The 14670-nt window shown below is 42.2% G+C and overlaps 1 long non-coding RNA gene and 7 other non-coding genes across 20 annotated transcripts in view; all 8 read right to left on the reverse strand.

The window, feature by feature from the left end:
* The window catches only part of LOC126041519 (uncharacterized), a 30666-nt gene extending 16134 nt beyond the window's left edge, over positions 1–14532 (reverse strand). Inside the window, exons 1-15 of one of the 13 annotated variants that reach the window (XR_007506883.1) lie at positions 14474–14532; positions 13379–13511; positions 11098–11234; positions 5611–5655; positions 5006–5045; positions 4693–4738; positions 4263–4294; positions 3759–3851; positions 3131–3156; positions 2612–2664; positions 2234–2285; positions 1622–1656; positions 587–620; positions 351–391; positions 54–178 (exon numbers count right to left, since the gene is read on the reverse strand). This is a non-coding gene — a long non-coding RNA (uncharacterized LOC126041519). Of the gene's footprint in view, positions 1–53; positions 2286–2611; positions 2665–3130; positions 3157–3758; positions 3852–4262; positions 4295–4692; positions 4739–5005; positions 5046–5610; positions 5656–11097; positions 11249–13378; positions 13512–14473 lie in introns of those variants that run through there. The other 12 variants (XR_007506884.1, XR_007506889.1, XR_007506887.1 and 9 more) reach the window with 12 other exon arrangements.
* LOC126042415 (small nucleolar RNA SNORD47) lies at positions 459–534 on the reverse strand. The gene has a single exon (XR_007507144.1). It is a non-coding gene; the product is annotated as a small nucleolar RNA SNORD47 (small nucleolar RNA).
* LOC126042407 (small nucleolar RNA SNORD79) lies at positions 1726–1804 on the reverse strand. Its single transcript, XR_007507136.1, has one exon. It is a non-coding gene; the product is annotated as a small nucleolar RNA SNORD79 (small nucleolar RNA).
* Positions 4120–4205, reverse strand: LOC126042418 (small nucleolar RNA snR60/Z15/Z230/Z193/J17). Its single transcript, XR_007507147.1, has one exon. It is a non-coding gene; the product is annotated as a small nucleolar RNA snR60/Z15/Z230/Z193/J17 (small nucleolar RNA).
* On the reverse strand, positions 4376–4458 carry LOC126042417 (small nucleolar RNA snR60/Z15/Z230/Z193/J17). Its single transcript, XR_007507146.1, has one exon. It is a non-coding gene; the product is annotated as a small nucleolar RNA snR60/Z15/Z230/Z193/J17 (small nucleolar RNA).
* Positions 4806–4887, reverse strand: LOC126042406 (small nucleolar RNA SNORD24). The gene has a single exon (XR_007507135.1). It is a non-coding gene; the product is annotated as a small nucleolar RNA SNORD24 (small nucleolar RNA).
* Positions 5124–5190, reverse strand: LOC126042422 (small nucleolar RNA SNORD75). Its single transcript, XR_007507151.1, has one exon. It is a non-coding gene; the product is annotated as a small nucleolar RNA SNORD75 (small nucleolar RNA).
* LOC126042416 (small nucleolar RNA SNORD74) lies at positions 5943–6020 on the reverse strand. Its single transcript, XR_007507145.1, has one exon. It is a non-coding gene; the product is annotated as a small nucleolar RNA SNORD74 (small nucleolar RNA).
* Positions 14533–14670: the final 138 nt, after the last annotated feature.

A 14670-nucleotide genomic window follows, 5' to 3' on the forward strand; every position in this document is an offset into this window, starting at 1 on the left:
AGAGCTGTTTTACAGCAAGCTGTTCAAGTCAGAAAGCAGTTCACAACAACAGATAGAGTTTACAAATTTTTATTCATTCCAATCAGTATCAGGCAAACATTACCAGTGTGGTAAAAAAAATCTTGGCTTTTTTAATGCTGTTGATGCAAGTGTAACCCATTATTCTGCAATCTTCCACCTATTAAGACAGACACAAGAATCATAATAGGACACCAAACCAGCACAAGAAGCTTGCTTGGGAACAACTCAGACCTTAGATTTTCATCTCTATTCAGAGAGAGAGTTCAAGGCTAAGGTTATCATCATTTGTTCCAGCAAATAAATTTCATTATTACTATAGTTACACTCACCTTCTTGGTTCTTCATACAGCAGTTTAAGTTGCCTCCTCACCTAAAAGAAGAAACCACAATTAACATATGCAGTAGCACAACTACTAGAAGCCCCAAAGCAGCTTTGTAACCTCAGAGAAAAGTGGAACAGAAATGGTAATATCACAGCAATTCATTTGGCAGAATCAAATTTCATCAGTGGCTACAAATACTCCCAGAAGTTTTTAAACAGAATTTATCTGCTGTGTGGTCTTACCCAATGAGATTGCAGACAGTACAGTCCTCCTTCCCTGCAAAAAAGATACATTCTTTCAGAATAACAGACACCACTAAATGCAAGTTTAATTATTTATCTATGAATTTCTATTCACCAAACTAGTTCTACCTACAAAGAGGCTGCATTGCAGCTGGCAGCTGACAAGAACTTCAACTTGCAACACCAAAATGGGATATACAAAGCTTACAAATCCTAACTGAATTGGAAATACAGAATTACTAACATTGGAAGAATCAGGGAAAAGTGCAAAGCTACTACTTGCTTTGTGATACCATCTCTCCCCAACAGGAAGTTGTATTCAATGGGGTTTTATACCTAAAATACAAGTCTCATATAAATCATCTTCCAAACCTATCCTTGAAAGTAAGAAACAGTCTGTTGGAGGAAGAAAGTTTGTACAGCAGTCACCTAGAACTCAATCCTAAATTTGTGTACAGCCAACCTAACCAAGACTAGCAAAAATTACTGAGCAGTAACAACCACAGCATACAGGGTTGGGGGTTAGTGCCTTTTTTTTCATTCATGAGTGCAGTGTTACAATGTAGGTTCACAGAATAGCCAGATACAGATACAAGTTATGCTAAGAGTCATGTTTGCTGCTGTACATTCTGCTGTACTACATTATCAACAGTGTACTGGCTAAGTGGTCTCCACTGATTCAGCTCCTTCACTATTTCCACTGTGTGAAGACATCCAGCAATGAAAACCCAGTTTTTAGAGTCACTGAGGTCACACCTTCTCTTCATATAAACAGAACTCTAAAGTTTACCATTGACTACAGTTCAGGAACTGTCAGGGTGTCTGCTCAGGAAGAGCCCTTCCTTTTCAAGCCAAATTGAGAACTACATAGAAATGCATTCTTGCTTCAAGCACATCATGTTTATCCCCACAGACCACAATAAAGGGAAGACAAGGCAGAGCTATTATAGGACTAATTTTAGACACCATTATGTAGGCTTTTAGCACAGAGACAATATTCCAGTAATTGCCAAACACCATCTACTCTACACTTACCTCAGACGTAACACAAACTCCCCACAAGCTTCACTCTGTAACAAGTGAAATTTTATTAACACGCTACCCCTTGGCCGTGCTTCAAGAGTTAGTTTGAAAGTGGGTACTGTTTCAGCACAAGAGTCCTCCTCAGCCTCTTTCAGAGAGATTCCCATTGCTTAGAATTAATCATCACAAACAGTACATGCTTAGAGAAGCTTAATGTTTTGTTACTTTTGTTCCTCCTTAGATGAGGACCTGACCTCAGCATTTCAGACCTTACCCAACAACATCTTCATTCACATCACATAAAAGCTCTAATCCAGCCATTACGACAAATAATTTACCACATTACTTCCAACTACTGAAGATCAGTGCTACTCCCTGCAAAAGCCCACTGCTTAATTTAACCAGCAAAAAGTTAAAATAGCAAATAATTGTACTGGCTTTGGTCAGCACAAGCTTTGCACTGCCAGGTTACCACACATTCTTTCTTATCAAGTAGAAACTTAAGCAGTCCATAGCAGTTACATATTTCAACTGTTCCATGCTATTTCTTTTCAGTTACAGAAAGCAGTTAACATTTTTAAGGAGTAAACAAATCTTATGGCGACTGAGAAGCAAGCAGCTTACCAAGTAAGAAGCATTTGTCACCCAGTAGCCAGCAGTTCTCCCATTCTCAAATCTAGGATACACACATAAGGAAGCGTCAGTCCAATGATGATGTTACTCTAAAGCCTCATTAAGACTTCCAGAAACTCCTCTGTCCATTTCTGTTATCTTAACACTGTCTTTAGTCACAAAGTATGAGATTCAGTGCCTAGCACCTTGGGTAAGGGAACCCTGCAGGCTGCTGGTAACCTGTGATCTATTTGGCAGAGGTAAGAAAATCCTCAAGGAACCTTCTGCTTAATGCTGCAGCTACACTGCATTTAGAGGCCAGGATCTAGTAACTTCCCCATCACCTATTACACAGTTCTGACCAGTCATAGGCATTTGCTGGCAACTTACTCTTGCTGGTAGCACCACCAACCACACCACTTCACAGCTTCACCACACCAGCCCTGGAACAAAGCAAAGTATCAGGACAGCACACAAGCAAGCACACAAGGATGAAATCTAAATCTGGTCAGGTGCCTGAAGTCAGATAGAGCTAATTGCAGACCTCCATGATTAAAGTCAAGGTAGTCACATCTCATCACACAGGCAGCTCATGTTGTCAGTCACTGACCAGCTATCTACTTTAGGCTAAGGTTGCTATGGGGAAGAGGGCAAATACACAAACAGCACTATCAGAGCAGCTTCATGAGCTCACAGGCACACAGTGAAGAGTTTGGCACAAACCAGCCTGTCAAGGCTGGGTCTTATCCAGCAGTTCTCCCCTTAAGCATCCTCCTGCTTTGGCTGAGATGCAAGCAGCAGCCAACACTGGCCCCTTGCACCTCCCCCCCAGCTTACATCCAGTTAAATACTCCACTTCTAGGCATATTTTTTTATGCTAATACTTGCAAAGTTAAAACAAGTACTTACATTGCAATGAGAAACACTTTGGAAGCCTGCAAAGGAAGACTTGCTATTAGATAGGGTCCAGCAGAAAGTTTTAGCATAAGAACAGTTCCAGTGAAATACTGTATCAGTGTTTAGTCAAGTTTTATCCTCACTGGAATCAGAGACCTGATTCAACATCATCTACAGTAGACTGCAACACTCACACACCCTTCCACAAGGGGGGCCTAAAGCCATCGCCCAGCACTCTCCCCAACACCCTCGAGATGCCAATTCTTCAACTCCAGAGACTGCTGGAATTGCAGAAAGGAACAAACCTCTAAGTTGCAAAGTTCAGTGACATGAACTTTGTGTAAACATCTAAGTTGGCCTAAACCAGGAAAAGCATTTCAGATACTAAATTCATACATAGTACTGCCACATACACCATTTAGTCTCAACAGGCACGTTCTTTTAACACTGCAAAACAATTAATGCTTTTATTGTGAAGCATAGGGGATCTGAAGGCACACTTAGCATACTATTATCTTTGCTTCAGATTCTCCAGAAACAAAATGGATTTGCAGACCCTCTTATCTCCAAAAGCAAACTCCCAAGCTCAAACACAGCAAAGCGAAATATGGCATCCATCTAAAAAATGATTTTCAGTTACCTTCAGTTAGGAAGGCCTTGTCTTCACCAACATCAGCAACAGGTGAATTTGCTTTTCACACCACAGGCACAGGTATCCTTTGTCCAGGGCAACCTGCAAAGCAACAAAACACCTGCAGAACTTGGAGCACTAACACCAGATCAACCAAGATTTTGTTACTGAATTAGCAAATTTTCTCTGCTGTATTTGTGCTTCATTTCACAAGCACAACAGCCTACTCTATTTGTCCTACTAAATTTTTAATGTTTAGCCCATTTACTGATCTTCCAAGACAAATTTCCAAAACACATTCACAGAGCTAAAAAAGTAGTGTTTCACCCTCACCTCTCCACATGAATTGTCTAACAGCCTAAGGTAGAGGAGGCTGCATCAGATAGGAGCGAAAGACAGTAACAGCGTGATCACCATGGGTCATCTGCTGAACTATGCTGTCATCACACACAGCCTTTTCACATATTGGGGATATAAATTAGTTTTTACAGATGCAGGCAATACAATATTTACCTTGCACAGCTTATAGCTTCATCACCCAGTGCCTGCAACAAAGGAAGAAAAAAAGTCAGATTCCCTCAGCCTTTGTGGCCAAGCTACACCTCCTAGCAAGAGATCACAAAAGTTAGATACATCAGATAGGAGCGAAAGACAAAGCTCTGCTCGTCACAGGATATTCTGCTGAACTATGCCATCATCATTGTATCTGCTTTGGAGTAATAGTACCAAGCAATCACCTCTTGTGACAGCTTTGAAAAACTGAAGTTTTCCAAATAAAACAAAGAAATATTTGAGTTTTTGAATACTAGTCAGTATCAATTGTTTCTGCATATTAGTGGAAACTAATCCCAAAGCACTTCCCTCCCATTTTACACATCCCAGCCTTTCCACTACAGTTTCAGCTCCATGGAAGAAACCCCTACAAAGACTACATGTTTCTCACCAGGTGTCATTTCTTCTGCAAGTCTTCCAATTGCATGATTCAAATCCTGGAAGAAAAAAAGCTTATGAAGTCTATTCAGAAGTCAAAACATCAAGGAGAATTCCAAGTTGTTGTGCCTCAGAGGAAACTTGTGGTGGTAAAAGTGCTCATCATTCTCTTGGTCAAGAGTAGCAAATAAGTGTCATCATTGTGGCACCAGAAAGAAAACTTTGCTGTGGGAATAAAGTCTGCCTACTGATCTTATTAGAACAAAACATGCTGTCTAGACAACACCAAGCACCACTTTGTTGAATTTTCAGGAAGTACTTTTTACCTTGTGAATTAGCATCAAGTCTCCATATTCAGTGATAGATCTGGAAGAGACACAACAGTTTCAGCCACTTGTAGAACTAGGGGGAGTACCTCTGGCAGTGACACTAAGCATAGAAAAAAGCCTCAGCACAGAGTTTTCAGAAATCACTTCTGTCCACTACTCTTATACTGAAACCATCATAGGCTCTCTGATTTAGTCAAACATCAATCCTGATAGTTATAGGTTTTCTGAAACATGCATTAGGCACTTTTCTCCAAACAACAAACTATTTATTGCTGTGGATGGTGAAACAGCAGTAACAAAGGAGAAAAAGGCATCTAGGGTACTATTGTATGTAGTCTAGTTAGAAGATGACTAGTGGTTCAGAAACCACAGGAGCCTCACATCCGCTTTGCAGTACAAAGAAACACGTAACATTCAGAACACTCAGATACGTTTTCCCAGTAGAAGAGTAAGGACTGCCTGAAGAGACACCACAGGCAATTACTGGATTACAAACACTGGTCCTATAATCTCCTGAGATACAAGAGTACTTCAGGCTAGTTGGTCTAAGTGTACCTACATATTTCTCCATTTAAACTCAGTATTTCAGAAGCAACACCTACCTGTTTCATAACCATAAGAAGGAAGAGAGTAGCTGACATCTTGAGCTGAAAACAAGAATGAAGATGTTATGTTCAAAACAGTACTAAGCCTTAGAGTAAATCTCTCCCTGACACAATTTACACTTCAGCTCTTTGAAGAGACAAGGCCACAAAAATAATTGCTAGCCCATCATTTTACGCAGGACAGAACCATTGAACATCTTAGTTTTCTACAGCTTCGATTCTAGTGTATAAACACTGGGTTGGTCCTGCAGACATTAACCTCATTTGACTACTCAGAAATGACCACATGGTGTTTCAGCCACACCAGACACACCACTACACACTACTCCATGCCCAGCTCAGATATGTTGGTATTCATCAGCCTCTCAGATGTCCCTACCAACATAGTTTTCATCATGTGCAGGCACATGGAAGTCCAAGTGAACTATCATACCAGTTTGTTAACATGGGGCCTTTAATTGTAAAACTTGGATAGCTAACTGTTACTCAGAGCACATGATACAGGTAAAGCTGTCTCCTCATTTACCAATAAGGTATATTCTGCAGGGGACAACCTCCACTCTCCCCAGCCTGGCATCTGTTTCCAAGCATTAATTTACAGAGGAACAGGCAGCTCTTAATCCCACCACAACACTACTACATTTTGCACAACACTTTCCATTTATCAGTCAAAGCTACCTCTCTAAAGCCTAGTGCAGAGTTTAAAAAAAAAAGAGAAACACAACGCTTATGTCTGCAGCAGACGCGTGGCATCTTGCCATCTTCCAGGAGCATTTCCCATGGGAAAAGAGTTCCCAGGTGAGACCCCGCAACAGGAACACCACCCCACTTCTCACCAGACACCCCCAAGCTGTCACCCCATCAGACCCAAGCCCAGGCCGCAGGCTTGTTACCATAAAAGCCAGTTGAAGAAACTCTCCAAGACTCAATTTTGGAGTTTTAGAGCACACACTATTAAATGTTAAATGGGTTGTTGGTCTTTTGAGGCCCTCTGGTGGTCATTTTCTTGGTGTCCTCTAACTGAACTCTCCTTTAAGGCATGCGCAGTGCACATCACCTCAAGTGGTTCATCTCTTCTTCCCAGTTAGCTGGCCCTACACTGGTCCTGGCTGGTTTTAATCACAAAGCTCAGCAAGGCCTAAGGCTTCTTATCTATTTGTGCATACTATTAACAACACTCAAGGGTGTCTCATCTTTTTCATGCATACCAAACGTTTCAAAGTTGCTCAAGGAAGCCTAAATGAAGCACTACAGAGATACACTGGAGTCTTCCATCTCCAGCCCTTACTCAAGGCATCAACTCCCCCCTTTTATTGAGACTTTTGACCTACAAATCCAAAGCCCCAATATTTAAACTTAGCTTTCATGTACAATTGACTACAATAACTTCAGCCCTTAATCATAATACAGGCTAAGATGCACACAAATTGTAACTATTATAATGAAAAATTCTTTAGCCATGTCCAATTTGGTAGCCATGAGGTAAGTTTATGCCATAACTCCTCAAATCCCCAGGATCTATCATCCTTCAAAACTTGATGCAAGATTTCTGTCTGCTCCCAAATTTCTGCTAAATTGGTAGAAATTCTACCACCTCGGTCCACATATGTACAGCAGCTAGTATTGTGCAAACACCTCCCTGTGAGGCCAACAGCAAGTCAAGAGCCATTCGGTTTTGCATCGCTACCTGGGATAAAGGAGACACTTCAATTTGCAGTGCCTGCATAGCATCAATGGTTCTGTTTTCAATGTCTTCTATTGCAGCTGATATATTTACAATTGCCTTCTCCAATTCAAGGAAGAAACCATCTGACAACTATGGAATCTTGAAGGACAATCTGCAATGGAATTATGAACCCTCCTGGTTCATTTGAGAAAGGTCCTCACCCATCTGCTCTATGTAGTTTGTCAATTATTGTCATATTGGGAACTACGGCCGCCAATGTACATGCTCCTTGCCAACTGGGAGATAGTATTTTCCAAGCATTTATTCCACATAACCAACTGCTTCCTTCTGGGACTGGGAGGCCAATATAACTTCACATATTTATATGACTTAGTGTGGGCCTCCAATATGATACAGTCCTACTACATCCTGAGAAACATCCTACAAAAGTTTAGTTATTTTTATTGGCAGCGTAATTATCACAGCCATCATCTCCAGATCTAAGGGAATAGGAACTTAAGAGAGTCATTACCTGGCCCATAAGCATATGGTGGAATTCAGATTATCTTCTATCATGGTGACCTGCAACTTTTCTTCTTGTCTTTTTCCAAAAAGGCTTGGCCACCATGCATTGTCTGGATGTCCCATACCATATTGTGGATTGTTAAATAATGATTTATTTACCAATAGTGGTACTCCTATCAAGGCTAGGCCTTGGCCTTCTCCTGAATTTGGCATTTGGGTATAAATCCATCAGTTTTACAGAGTATTTGGGTTATATTCTGTGTTAGGATTAAATGGAGGTTTTTATCCCAAGGTGATGTCCAGCACACTTGACTCATTGCTACCATAATTGGTACAAACAAAACATAAAATTCAGTCATAATCTTCTCAATTTCAGCTTAAGGGGAGATTGTTGTTCAACTGTCCACAAAGTGGGAGCCCTTTTACTTCTGGAGTAATGAATCCACAGCCCTTTCCCCTGGACCTTGACAGCTATGTAAATTGTCAAGTGTACTTGGAATGGTCCTTTCCACTTTTCAGTTAGCAGCTCTGAATTCCACCACTTGATGTAGACCCGCTCTCCAGCTAGTGTATCAAGTTCCAAGGGCTTGCTTGCTGTCACATACTTTTGCAACTCCTGTAAAGCCTTTCCCAAAGACATTAAGTAATTACTTAAACCCATTTCCACTTTAATGTGGATTGTCCCTGGTATATGTGGAGCCTGGCAAGGCCTTCCATAACATAACTCATAAAGGCTCAAGCCGTTTTTACCATGAAGTTATATTCCAATTCTTAACAGTGCTGAAGTAAATGCTTGTACACAAGTCACTGATGTTTCCTGACATTTTTCCAATTTTCAATTTAAGTGTATAGTTCATTCTTTCTACTTTTCCACTTGACTGTGGCCTGTAAGGTATATGGAGATCCCATGCTATGACTAAGTTTTTGCTCAATCGTTTTATAACTTCAGCAACAAAACATGGTCCTCTGAGGACATTCCTAAAGGAACACCAAACCTTGGGATAATTTTTTTTAACAATGTTTCAGTTACTTCCCTAGCTCTGTTGGTGAGGCAGGGAAAAGCCTCTGGCCATCTGGTAAAAATGTCAACTAGAACAAGGATGTATCTATATCCCCCCTTTCTAGGTAGGTCTGTAAAATCAATTTGCCAATAATCTCCTGGGGAGCTTCCTCCTTTTGTAACCCCCCAAATTAACTTATTGCTGGCATTTAGGTTATTTTTACAACAAATTTCACATTTTTCTGTAATAGATCCAATAATTTCTGTCATTGCCTGGCTTATAACTATTTTTTGAGATATTTCGCTAAATTTTCAGTTCCCTAATCTACTTTATTATGTTCTCACCTAGCAATTTCTCTCACTAATGAAGCTGGAATTACTACTTGCCCTGTGGGCCTAACAGCACACACATCTGTTTGTTCCTGTGCCTGTAAGGCCTTTATTAATGTGGCATCTTTATTATCATATTTAGGTGGTGTTTTAGGTAAAGTTATTTCTTCTTCTGGTAATAATGCCATATGCCTGTTTCTGCAGCCTCCTTGGCAGCTTATTGATTTACTTATTTCTGGTGGGTCCTTCCTGTTTGATGGGCTTTGTAATGCCTTATTGCAACTGTTGTCAGTTTTTGGATGCTCTCTAATAGTTCTTATATTTGTGCAGCATGTTTGATTTCAGTTCCTTGTGCCAATAGTAGTCCTCTCTCTCCAGATGGCTCCATGGGCATGTACAATTCCAAAAGCATACTTAAAAGTCTGCCCAGATATTAACCTTTTTCCCTTCACTTGGTTCCAATGCTCAAGTTTAGTTCTGCCTTTTGGCCTGATGTTTTGGGAGATAAGGTTCATGCCTCTACTATGCCATCCAAGGTCATAACAGCATATCCTGAAAATCTCTTCCCGTCACGAAGAAAACTACTGCCATCAGTATACAACTCCCAGTCTGGATTTTCCAATGAAACAACTTTAAGATCCAGACGGCTAGGATATGTTTCTTCCACTGTTTGTAAGCAATCATGTTCTGGTCAACAGTGGGGAGAAACACTGCAGGATTGACAATTGAAGTAGTCTTGAGATCAATGTCATCCTGTTCCAGTACTACTACTTGGTATTTCAGCATGCGGCTGGTAGACAGCCAATTCTCCCCTTTTTGTTCCAAAACTGTGGCTACCATATGTGGTACATAGTGATCTTTTGCCCTAAAGTAAGTTTTCAAGCCTCCTGAATTAATAATACTGCAGCTGCTACTGCTTTGAGGCAGCTGGGCCATCCCTGGCTCACATTGTCCAAATGTTTGGGAAAATATGCTACAGCTCTCCATCGCCCCACTAAAAACTGTGCCAGAACCTCCAGTGCCACTCATCACTCAAATGAAGTTAAAATTTTGTCACATCTGGCAATCCCAGGGCAGGGGCTATCATCAGTTTCAGTTGATTAATGCAGCTCTGATATCATTTGTCCATTCAAGAGTCCCTTTTTGGGAGTCTTTTAGTAATTCCTATAGAGGTTTTACCAACAGTCCATTATTTACAACCCACAGGTGACACCATCCCATCATGCCTAGAAATGCTTGCAGTTCTCTTGGTGTACACGGCTCAGGGAGGCAGCAAATAGCTTCTTTCCATTCAATTCCCAATCTCTCTGCCCTTTCAGAATTTCAAAGTCCAGATAAATGACCATTTCCTAGACAATCTGCACCTTTTCCTTCAATACTCTGTATCTGCTAAGTCCCCAAAAGTTCAAGAGGCTTATGGTCAAAGAAAAGCATTGTTCTTAAGTTCCTCTTGCAATTAGAATGTCATTTACATATTGTAATACAGTTCCCTGTCCATTTTCTTTCCTCCAAATCTCCAATTCCTTCACCAGCTGATATCCAAAAAGAGTTGGACTGTTCTTGAAGCCTGGTGGTAGAACAGTCCACGTATATTGTGTCTTTCACCCTGTTTCAGGATTTTCCCACTCAAAAGCAAAAAGCTCTTGACTTCCAGAACCCAAACAAATGCAGAAAAAGGCTCTTTCAGATCTAAAACCATGAACCAGCCTTGTTCACTGGTGAGGGCAGTTAGTTATGCATAAGGGTTTGCAACTACCAGATGTCCATCTTTTACTACCTGATTGATCGCTCTAAGATCTTGAATCAAATGATAATCTTTTCCATTAGCTTTCTTTACTGGTAAGATAGGTGTATTGTATTTTGACTCACATTCTATCAGTAACTTGTATTTAAAAAATTTTTGAACTATTGGTATCAAGCCAGTTCTTGCTTCCAATTTTAAAGGGTATTGTTTAATTCTTACCTGTAACAATCCTGGTTTTCAATTAATTCTTGCTGGTTCCTCCCTTAGACCTTCCTGGAACTCCTCCTGCCCAAACGATGGGAATCACTGCATCTTCTATATCCTCAAGGTATCTTGTCCCTTTTGGGGTTTATATCCTGTAACAACAAGGCTGTGGCTTCAACATATTTAGATTCTGGGATTAAAATTTCAACTTCCCCATCCTTGAATCTGATTTCAGTTTCTACCTTTTCAAGTGAATCTCTACCCAGTAAAGGTTTTGGAGAATTTGGCAAATATAAAAACTGGTGAGTAACCCACTGTTTTCCAAGTTTAAATTTCAGGGGTTTGAAAAATGGCCAGGTCTCACAAGTCCCTGCCACACCAATGGCATTTATGCTTTTGTTACTTAAATTTCCTTCTAGAATATTTAAGACTGAATATGTAGCCCTAGTGTCGACTAAAAAATCTATTTCCTCATCTCCCAGCTTTGCTTTAACCAGAGGTTCCACTGGGAGAGGTTCCTCCAGTCCCTGTCAATCCTCTCCCATTGTAAGTAAAGGAGTCAGAGTATAATTCAAGAGGGGACAAGCATTCTTCCAGTGTCCTTCCTTTTTACAATAAGTGCATTAATTTTCTCCCAGGGGGGCCTGGGATTATGTGATGGCATAAAGCCACCCCTTGCCAGGCCTCTTCCAGGGTACAATCCTCCTCTTTGACCACCCTCCAATACTGCTATCAGCCTACTGTTTGTCATTTCCTTAAGCCTCTCCCCATTTCCGTACACAAGCCAAGCTACATCTAGCAATTTGCCTAGGTCTCAAGCATCATTTCCTTGTAGCTTCTGCAACTTTCTCCTTATGTCATCTGAGTAAAGGAGCTAGTTGGTTTCTTCCTTCCTCCAAATCAAGGTTTATAATTGTATATTTAAGAGCAACTTCTTTCAATTTGTTCATAAAATCAGTAGGACATTTTTCCCGATCCTGTTTAATTTCATATAATTTGAACCAATTAATAGCTTTAGGTATCACACTTCAAATACCATGCAAAATCCACTTTTGATATTGATTCAGAAGCTGCCTTGATCTTGGTATATTTGGATCCCAGTTTAGCTCTACAGAAGGAAAATGGACCTCAACAGTCCCTGGCAAAGTTCCCAAAGCAACTTGCACCTCCACTTGTTATTTTAGCTGTTCTACATATTAAACAAAATTCCCATAATTGCTTCAATATCTTTCCAATCAGGATCTTGGGTTTTAATCATCATTTCAAAAGCACTAGCTACCCTATCCAGATCACCCCTATAACTTCCAGCAGCTAATTTCCAATTAAGGTCAGTAATTGAAAATGGAACTTTCACAGTCACCAGTCCCTCATTTCCCACAGCTTGTCACAGGGGTGCCTGGATAATTTCCCCTTGCTTGCCTTTCATTTGCCTGGCTACTGGGCTGAAACCCTCAGTCCCCAGGACTGACTCATCCCCTTGAGGGTGATATTTTCACAGCTTTCTCCATTCTCTGACCCTGGAACATCATACACAGTATTGGAGTTTCCCAACCTTCATGCAGGGGCCATTAAATCACTATCATCCTCCTTTTGTTTGGAAACTTTTAAACACTACAGGCAGAACAACACCTTTTCAAAGTTTTACCTTTCTCCAAAGCTAAGTCACAGGGATCATTAGGTACAAGATATATACCACATTCCTTTTGCCATTCCAGATATCTCCTCAAAGTAAAGACCATATCCACACACAACACTTCATCCCACTTTTCTTCTCTCCTCAAGAACAACATTAATTGTAATAGGGTGTTATAATTTAACATACCATTCATAGGTTACTTTTTCCCATCATCCACATTAGTGGCAACCACTGATTACAGTACTTAAATCTTCCCTTGTCATGACCCCAACTGGGGGTCCAGCAATCTGTTTCCAATGTTTAAATATACACCCCAAAGGTGACTTTTCCAGGATGCCTCCCTTAGACAATCTTCCACCCATATTAAATATAAGTAGCAAGACAGCCATACGATCCAAGTAAACAGAAACAAATCCATAATTCCAATAGCCAAGTTCCGATAACCAAACCACAATTCAGAGACCAAGCCAAGACAGCCACGTTGAGGACTTTTAACCCCTTTAACCGAGTTGGAGACTTACAACCCCTCTAGCCAAACCAGAACCCAGGCTTATAAGAACAAATCCAATAGGTACCTTTTCAGCCCAACCCTGGATAACTTTCACTGCATCTTATGGGCAGGCAACCAAAAACCAACAGACAGAATGCCTTTAAACTTACCAGGGGTCTTACTTCGAGCTCTTTGTTCCAGGGATTAGAGGCTCTCCCCAAGAATCCCTCGGTACTGGCTGGAGGTCCCATAATCCCACGGATCTGTCGGTCTAGAAGCAGGATCCCATCGGGGTCACCAAAACTGTTACCGTAAAAGACAGTCAAAGAAACTCTGTAAGAGTCAATTTTGGAGTTTTAGAAAGCAGGCATTCTCTTATTGCAGTGCTGGATGTGCAGGGGATAGCTCCTCCTAGTGTGCATACCGCTACCTACAGCAACCAAAACTTATATTGTTTTAATACATATTCATTACATTTCCCGGAATTGTCACACCTGTTCATGCTATTTCTCAGAAATTGTTTATACAGTGTCCAGCCTTTTGGGCATTCACTATTAAATGGGTCAGTGGTCTTTAGACCCTCTGGTGGTCGTCTGAACCCTCCCTTAAGGCATACGGGTCATCCCAGATTGTTCATCTCTTCTTCCCAGTTAGCTGGCCCTACACTAGTCCTGGCTGGTTTTAACCACAAAGCTCAGCAAGGCCTAAGCCTTCTTATCTATTTGTGCATACTATTAAGAGCGCTCAAGGTTTTCTCATCCTTTTCGTACACACCAAAGTTTCGAAGTTGCTCAAGGAAGCCCAAATGAAGCCCTACAGAGATACACTGGAGTCTTCTATCTCCGGCCTTTATTCAAGGCATGAGGCTCAGCCTCCCCGCAGGGCTCAGGCCCAGGGCAGGCAGGACCCAGCCCTCCTCACAGCGCCGCGGGAGGACGGGCCTCAAGGGCGACGCTCCAGGGGCCCGCGCGGGCCTCCCCTTCCCACAGCCCCCCTATGGGACCCCCTTTCCCACACGATCCCCTAGTGGCGTCTCCGTAAACTGCCCTGCCCCTCCGCACCCCCACCCCGGGGCCACCACGAGGCGGAGTCCCCTCTTAATTCCCCAGAGGCCTAGGCCGCAGGCCGGGCCCCGGCGACCCAATCCACCTCCATCCTCCCCCGCCAGCGCCCATCGACGAGCAAGCCCTACCCGCAGCGCCTCCACACCGACCCCCGGAGCGGCACAGGCCCACACCGGGCGGGAAACCACCCCCTCCACTCACCAGCAGCTCCGCGCCCGACGCCCCCCACCGCCTAGCGCCATAGGCCAAAAGAGACCGCCTCTTCCCCTGCGCGTCCTTTATATAGGGACGGCGCCGGTCACGTGAGCGCGGGACGCGGATCCTCCCCCTCAGCTCGGCGGGCGGGGGGTGGGCGTGGCGTGGCGAGGGGGTGGGGCGTGTCGCGGCGGCGGGAGGGG

Source organism: Accipiter gentilis, chromosome 8 (genome assembly GCF_929443795.1).
Source record: "Accipiter gentilis chromosome 8, bAccGen1.1, whole genome shotgun sequence".
NCBI lineage: Eukaryota > Metazoa > Chordata > Aves > Accipitriformes > Accipitridae > Astur > Astur gentilis.